Below are 9,124 nucleotides of genomic sequence, written 5' to 3'. Positions count from 1 at the left end.
CCTTCTTCCCTCTCCCTGGAGTCTTTCTCCTGTCTTTTGTTTGAAGTTCTGTTTGAGGATTGTGCCTTGAGTTCCTGTCCTTCTGCCCCCACCCCCAATATGATATACTTTTGCCCACATTACTTTAATCTTCTACCTCCTTTCCTCCCAGTCCCTACCTCTCCCCTCCCTTCCCTTCATCCCCTCTCCCCTTTCACCACAAAATGGGAAGGCTTCCCATATGTCAAAACTCTTTGGCATATCAAGTTATATAAGATTCGGAGAGCTGAGTCTTACTTCCAGGATGTCATCCTACTCACAAAAACACAGAGATAGAGATCGATGCAATAACCGAGAGGTTTAATAATGATTCAGTATACTGGGGTCATCCCGCAATCTGAGCAAAGGTGACCCCCAAGGAACAAAAGCACACACTTTTTATACCCTTTCAGAACATGTGTTTACAGCATGAGTTGGTTATCTCTAATTGGTGGAGCTCATTGTTCTTTGTATCCATTGCCCTTTGTACCCCAGGTGAGGAGGAGATACCTGTTGTAGAAGGCGTGGGGGGAGATTCACCCCCTACTGTGGATGTTTCCTGGAACCGTGCATTACTCCCTGCAATTAGGGCATCTCCTGGGGATGGATGTTTATTCAATAAACCCTTTTGAAGCTCTCTGACTTTAAACTTAATGGACATTCCTGCCTTCCCGGTATTTTAATGAGGTGTCCCTGTTTGCTCAATTCTTACATTATAGCAGGAATACGGACATCTTCCCCTATTCAGGCTAAAAAAGGCAGCACTGTTAGGGGGAAGGGATCACAAAAGCAGGCAACAGAAGTGATTTCTTTTAAATATTATGAATTGATAAGTCCTTTTTCCTCAAGCAAGTTTCTCTGTTTGCATAAAAGGGTCTTAATTTATAACTAAACATATATCCTAATAACCTTCTTTTTTTGTTTGTTTGTTTGGTCCTATTTCATTTTTCCTATTGTTTATTTTTTATTTTAGTGATTTTTAACATATAAAATATAATTTATGATTATTTTTTTACTCTGCTTTCTGTATCAACTCTATTACTGCTTTTTAGTGTCCTGTTCTTTTGCTTCTAGTATAGGACTCTCTTGGCCATGTCTTATATAATTGGTTTGATAGTTATGAATTCCATCAGTTTTCTTGATCTCATAGACTTGACATTTCATTAATTTCTCAGAAATCATTTTCTTGCATATGTTGTCTTGCTTCTTCACTGTTGGCTGACTTTGAATGTATGACCTTATTGTTTTCTGACCCATAGGGTATCTACTGAGAAGCAGGGTGTTTGTCTAACAGCAATTCCATAATGTTTGCAAATGCTATTTTCCTGCTTACTTTTTACTTTTTTCTTTGTCCAGGACTTCGACAAGATGATGAGAATATTAAACAGATAGTGTCATTTGGGCCAAATAGTGTCATTTGGGCCAAATTCATTAGCAATCCCATGACATTCTTGACCTGGATGTCCCAAATTTTCCAAAAATTGAAAGATATTTCATAGTGACTTTCTTCAAAGGTTTCTCTCTGTCTTTCTCTCCCTCCCTCCCCCCTCTCTCTCTCTCTGTATGTGTGTATGTATATGTCTGTATGTGTGTGTGTGTGTGTGTGTGTGTGTGTGTGTGTGTGTATCTGCATGTGTGTTGGGGTGTGTTCTCTTTTCTTCCAAAAACAACTAAAAAGTCAGTTTAATTATCTAAATGTACTGTCAAAGTTTTATGAGCTGCCTTTAATTTGTTTTTCCATTTACTTGACTTCTTAGTTGCTTCATAAAACTAATATTCAAGGTCAGATACTTTTCTAACTGACTTGCTGTTAGTACTAAGAATCAGAGTGGATGGATGACACCAGGAAAACAAGTCCCTCTGAATAAGCTAAGCAAGAGGCATAAGAATTCACAGAGACTGAAGAAGCAAGCACAGTATCTATAAGGGTCTATACCAGGTCCTCTGTATAATAACTATTAGCTTAATATTTTTGTGATACTCCTAATTGTAAGAACAAGTCAGAGGGTCTCTGACTTCGGTACTAGCTCTTTGGACTCTTCCCCCTGTAGGCTTGCTGTGTCCAGCCTTACTATGATAGTTTAGTTTCAATTTCTCTTATTTTCTTTTGTCTTGTTTGCTTGTTATCTCTTAGAAGGTTGGTAATTTCTAATGAGAAGCAATGAAGGAGTGGATCTGGAGGTGAAAAGAGGAGGAGGAATTGACAGGCATTGAGGTAAACAAAACAATAATCAGGATACATTGTATGAAAGGATAATCTATTTCAAATTTGAAAAATGAACACTCAAGAAAACTTGTTACTATAACTTCATATCATTTACTGGGTAACTATTACCACATATATATGATTGTTTTTTTAAAAATTATATGTTTAAAATTTTATTATATTTATACAGGTATACATGCTATGTATATTTGGGGACATTCTTTTTAAAATTATTTTATTTATTTACACTTTATTTATTGAGGCATTGCCCCCCTCAATATCTCTTCTCCCACTGTTCCCCATCCCACTTCTACTCCTCCTTGCTTCTGAGATGGTGCTCCCCCTTAGGCATCCTCAAGTCTCTCCAGGATTAAATTCATCTTCTCCCACTGAGGCCAGAACAGCCAATCCTATGGTGTGTCAGCAACCAGCCTGAGTATGTTGCCTTGGTGGTGGCTCAGTCTCTGGAAGCTACCAGGGGTCTGGGTTAGTTGAGACTTTTGGCCTTCCTATACAGTTATCCTCCCCTTCAGCTCCTTCAAACTTTCCCCTAATTCCTTCTTAGGGGCCCCTAACTTCAGTCCATTGCTTGGGTGTAAATATCTGCATCTGTCTCAGTCAGCTGCTGGTAGGGCCCCTCAGAGGACATCCATGCTAGGCTCCTGTCTGTAAACACATCACAGCACCAGTAAGTGCTTCCCACATTAGATGGATCCCAAGTTAGGCTGGTCACTGGATAGCCTTTCCTTCAGTCTTTTCTCCAATTTTGTCTCTGCAGTTCTTTTAAACAGGAATAATTCTGTGTCAGAAATTTTGACTGTAGGTTGGTAACACTGGCCCTCCACTAGAGTCCTGTCTATCTATATATGATTCTTTATACTAAGATATGTGTCTGTAGACATAGCATTCATTAGGTGTACTTCAATTCCAATTTTATCAGATGACTTGACAGCATTTTGTAGAAACTCAAAATTACCTTATTTTTTCCTATTTTGAAATCTTTATAAGGAAATCCATCACTTTCATTCTTGGCAGTTTGTTGGTAGAAATTTCTTGCTCCTTTGGAGCCGTTTGTTGTCTTGTTGTTTCATATCACTGTGTTTGATTTGTCCATAAGGCAGGTCAACTGTTTTATTTTATATGTAGGGCATTTTGATGACTAATTTCAACCATAACTTTAATTGATTAAGAAATATCAAGGAATCCCAATCGAGTTTCCACAGGATGCAGCCAGCAGAAGTGAATTTTGCACAAACCTCTGAACTCTATTATCTATCTCTGGGCTCACTCTTCAGTCCAAGAGGTGTCTGTGGGACCCCAAGAGCATCCATGTGGAAAAAACTTCAGGCTCAGTCTCTGGAAGCTACCAGGGGTCTGGGTTAGTTGAGACTTTTGGCCTTCCTATAGAGTTATCCTCCCCTTCAGCTCCTTCAAACTTCCTGCATACATGTGGAAAAAACTTCAGGGTCCCAAGACGAATCATATTGGAACCCTACTCCACTTATCCCATCCCAGTCAGGTCTATCTGGGACACAGAAAATCCTCCTGCCATATAATGATCAAAACATTAAACATGCAGAACAAAGAAAAATATTAAAAGCTCTGAGGGAAAAAAGGCCAACTAACATTTAAACACAGACCTACAAGAATAAAACCTGACTTCACAATAGAGATTCTAAAAGCTAGAAGGGCCTGGGCAGATGTCATATGGGTCCTAAGAGATTACAGATGTCAGTCCAGACTACTATACCAAGCAAAACTTTCAATTACCATAGATAGAGAAAACAAGATATTCCATGACAAATCCAAATTTAAACAATATCTTTCCACTAACCAGGCCTATGGGGATACTCGAAGGAAAACTCCAGCCCAATGAGGCATGCTACACTCAAAAAAACACACACATACATACACAAGGAATAAATAATTTCACACCATTAAAACAAATACACACACATACAAACATCCACACTCACAAACAAACACTACCACCACCAACATTAAAATAGCAATCACTGGTCATTAATATCTCTCAACAATGGGCTCAATTCCTCAGTAAAAAGACATGAATATAAACAGAATCCATCATTCTGCTGTATACTACAACCATATCTCAGTGGCAAAGATATACATTACCTTATAATAAACAGCTAGAAAAAAGTTTCAGAGCAAATGGATTTAAGAAACAAGCTCTAGTAGCCCATCAAATACCTAATAAAATACACTTCTAACTGAAAGTAATCGAAATCAGGAAGGATACTTCATATTCATTAAAGGAAAATCCACACATATGTCATATCAATTCTTTTTTTTAATTTTCTTTATTTACATTTCAAATACTATCCCCTTTCCTGGTTTTCCCCTCAGAATCCCCCTATCCTATCCTCCCTCACCCTGCTTCTATGAGGGTGTTCCTCCACCTGCCCAGCCACTCTTGCCTCCCCACCCTACCATTCCCCTATGCTGGGGATCTATCCTTCACAGAAACAATGGCATCTCCTCCCATTGATGCCTGACAAGGACATCCTTTGGTACATATGCAGCTGGAGCCATGAGTCCCTCCATGTGTATACTTTGGTTGGTAGTTTAGCCCCTGGGAGCTCTGAGAGTCTGGTTGGTTGATGTTGTTCTTCCTATGGGGTTGCAAACCCCTTCAGCTCCAATGTCTCAATTCTGAACAAGCATATCATGAATGCAAGGGCACAAACATTTGTAAAAGAAACATTACTAAAGCTTGAATCACACAGAGAACCCCACATATTAAAAATAGGGAACTTCCTTCCACATTATCACTAATGGACAAGTTATCAAAGACAGAAACTAAACAGAGAAATAATGAAACTAACAGAGGTTATGATTCAAATGGACCTAACAGATGTCTACAAAAAATTATAGATATATATCCCTTCTTCTCAGCATCACACAGAGCTTTCTCCGAAATTGTCTATATAATCAGGCACAAAAGAAGCCTCAACTGAAACAAGAAGATTGAAATAACTCCTTGCATCTTATCAGATCACCATGGAATAAACTTGGACTTCAACAACAACAAAAATGACACAAAGCCTACATTTCCTGAAAACTGAACAGTTCTCTACTCAATGATCACTGGGTCAGGAAAAAAATAAAGAAATTAAAGACTTCCTGAAATTCAGTGAAAATGAGGCCACATAGTATCAAACATATGTGACACTATGAAAGCAGGTCATTTACTAGTAAGCTAAGAGGTCAATTACTAGTACTGATTGTCCTTATACATACATTGGAGAGTTCTCATACTAATGAGAGTAAACCTGAAGGCTCTAGAGAAAAAAGAGGTAAACACACTCAGGAGGAGTAGATGACATGAAATAATTAAGTGGTAGAGCTGAAATCAATCAATTAGAAACAAATAGAATAATACAAAAAAACAAGGAAAACAAGAGCTAGTTCTTTGAGAAAATCAGCAAAAGAGACAAACGCTTAGCCAACCTAACTAAAAGACAAAGGGATAGTACCTAAATTAACAAAATCAGAAATAAAAAGAAAGGCATAATAACAGATACTTAAAAAAAATCAAAGAAGCACTAGGTGTTAGTTCAAAAGCCTGTACTCCACAAAATTTGAAAATCTAAATGAAGGTCATGATTTTCTAGACATATATCAATTATCAAAGCTAAATCAGGATCAGGTAAACTATCTGAATAGTCCTATAACCAACCCCTAAGAAAATAAAGCAGTAATTAAATGTATCACACACACACCCACAAAAAAAAAAAGGAAGGAAAAAGAAAAAACAGAAAAGAAAAGAAAGAAAGCCCATGGCAAGATGGCTTTAGCACAGAATTCCACCAAACTTTTAGAGAAGAGCTAATGCCAACACTTCTCAAACTATTCCACAAAATAGAAACACAAGAAAATAAAAGGAATACTAGGAACACTGCCAAATTCATTTCATGAGGCCACAGTCACTCTGATACCTAAACCACATAATTACTCTAAAAGAAAGGGAATTTCAGACCAATTTCTTTTATGAACATTGAAGATAAGCACTCAATAAAAATACTCACAAATGGAATTCAGGAACACATCAAAGACATCATCTAATATCATCAAGTAGGCATTATCCCAGGGAAGTAGGGGTGGTTCAATATATGATAATCCATCAAAGTAATCCACAATATAAACAAACTCAAAAATATTCATCTCATTAGATTCAAAAAACAGAATTTCACAGAATCCAACACCCCCTTCATGGGGAGATCAGAGATATGAGATGCATACCTAACCACAATGAAGGCTATATATAGACACCCAATAGCCAAAATCATGGTAAATAGAAAGAAATTTAAATCAATGTCACTAAAATTGGTGACAAGAAAAGGCTGTCCACTCTTTCCTTATCTCTTTAATGTACTAATTGAGGCTCTAGCTGGAGCAATAAAATCTAAAGGAAATAGAGGGGATGTAAGTTAGAAATATAGAAGTCAAAGTATTGCTTTTTGCCCATCATATAATAGTATCCATAAGTAGCCCCCAAAATTCTACCAGAGAACTCTGACAGCTGATAATCACCTTCAGCAAAGTGACTGACTACAAAATTAACTCAAAGAAATCAGTGACCTTCCTTTACACAAGTGCTAAATGGGTTGAGAAAGAACTTAAGGAGACAGTCTCACCATAGCCACAAATAATACTAAATATCTCTAACTAAGCAAGTGAAAGATCTTTATGACAAGAACTTTGAGTCCCCTAAGAAAGAAACTGAGGAAGATACAATAAAATGGAAAGATGTCCCAAGATCATGGTTCAGTAGGATTAATATAGTGGAAATGACCATCTTACAAAAATCCATCTCCAGATTCAATACAATTCCTATTAAACTTCCAACACAATTCTTCATAGATCTTGAAAGAACAATTCTCAACTTCATATGGAAAAAAAAAAACAAAAATAACAGGATAGCTTAAAGAATCCTGAATAATAAAAGAATTTCTGGAGGAATCACTGTCCTTGACATCAAGCTGTACTATGGAGCAAGTGCAGTAAAACAAAACAAGACAAAACAAGATTATTTTTTCATTTTTTTTTCTCTCTGGTGAGTTTCTAAGACCAGAGCAGCCAGACAGGAGGCTCAGGCCCCACGAGTCCCAGGGGAGCTGCAGGGCGGCAGGGACAGGATCCTCTCAGCTTCCAGTGACAGAGGAGAATCAGCATCCTTCTATGCCCCTACCTTGCAAGTGAAGGGCCTACCTCCAGGGAGTGCCTTGAGAGCAGCCATTTTCTCTCTGATGAGTTTCTAAGACCAGAGCAGCCAGCTGGGAGGCACAGGCCCCACAAGTCCCAGGGGACTTGGAGGGTGGCAGGGTCAGGACAAGCTCTAGTCAGAGACACTAAGAACATCTAACACCAAAAATCAAGAGATTTTCAAAAGGCAAATGCAAGAATACTACCAACAGAAACCAAGACTACTTGGCTTCATCAGAACCTAGTACTCCCACTGCAGAAGTCAGGGATATCCCAAAACACCGGAAAAGCAAGAATTGGATCTAAAATCATCTCACAGTGCTGATAGAGGAACTTAAGAAGGACATGAATAACTCCCTTAAAGAAATACAGGAGAATATAGGTAAAGTGGTACAAGCCCTTAAAGAGGAAACAAAAAAAATCCCATAAAAAATTACAGGAGCTCACAAGTAAACAAGTAGAAGCACTTAAAGAGCAAACTCAAAAATCCCTTAAGGAATTGCAGGAAAACACAAACAAACAGGTGAAGGAATTGAGTAAAACCATCCAGGACCTAAAAATGGAAGTCGAAACAATAAAGAAATCACAAAAAGAGACAACTCTGGAATTAGAAATCTTAGGTAAGAAGTCAGGAAAAATAGATGCAAACATCACTAACAGAATACAAGAGATAGAAGAGAGAATCTCAAGGACAGAAGATAACATAGACAACATTGAGAGAATAGTCAAAGAAATGCAAAAAGTAAAAAGATCCTAACCCAAAACATCCAGGATATCCAGGACACAATGAAAAGACCAAATCTAAGGATAATAAGTATAGAAGAGAGTGAAGACCTCCAACTTAAAGGGCCAGTAAATATCTTCAACAAAATTATAGAAGAAAACTTCCCTAACTTAAGAAAGAGATGCCCGTGATCATACAAGAAGCATATAGAACCTCAAATTGATTGGACCAGAAAAGAAATTCTTCCCGCCACATAATAGTCAAAGCACCAAATGCACAAAACAAAGAAAGAATACTAAAAGCAGTAAGGGAAAAAAGTCAAGTAACATATAAAGGCAGGCCTATCAGAATCACACCAGACTTCTCACCAGAGACTATGAAAGCCAGAAGATACTGGACAAATGTCATACAGACCCTAAGAGAACACAAATGCCAGGCCAGATTACTATACCCAGCAAAACTCTCAATCACCATAGATGGAGAAACCAAAGTATTCCATGACAAAACCAAATTCACACAATATATTTCCGCAAATCCAGCCCTTCAAAGAGTAATAAATAGAAAACTCCAACACAAGAAGGGGAACTACATCCCTGAAAAAGCAAAAATGTAAACTTCCAACTAAAGAAGATAGACACATGAATGGAATGCCAGCTCTAACTACAAAAATAACAGGAAGCAAAAACTACTTTTCCTTAATATCTATTAATATCAATGGACTCAACTCTCCAATAAAAAGACATAGACTATCAGATTGAGTACGTAAACAGGACCCAACACTTTTCTGCATACAGGAAACCCACCTCAGTGAAAAAGACAGACACTACCTCAGAATAAAAGGCTGGAAAACAAATCTCCAAGCCAATGGCCCCCAAGAAAAACCTGGAGTAGCCATTCTAATATAGAATAAAATCGACTTTCACCCTAAAGTGATCAAAAAAGATAAGGAG

Source organism: Mastomys coucha, unplaced genomic scaffold, assembly GCF_008632895.1.
Source record: "Mastomys coucha isolate ucsf_1 unplaced genomic scaffold, UCSF_Mcou_1 pScaffold22, whole genome shotgun sequence".
NCBI lineage: Eukaryota > Metazoa > Chordata > Mammalia > Rodentia > Muridae > Mastomys > Mastomys coucha.
The sequence above is the reverse complement of the archived record's forward strand: the minus strand, read 5'-3'. Positions refer to the sequence as shown.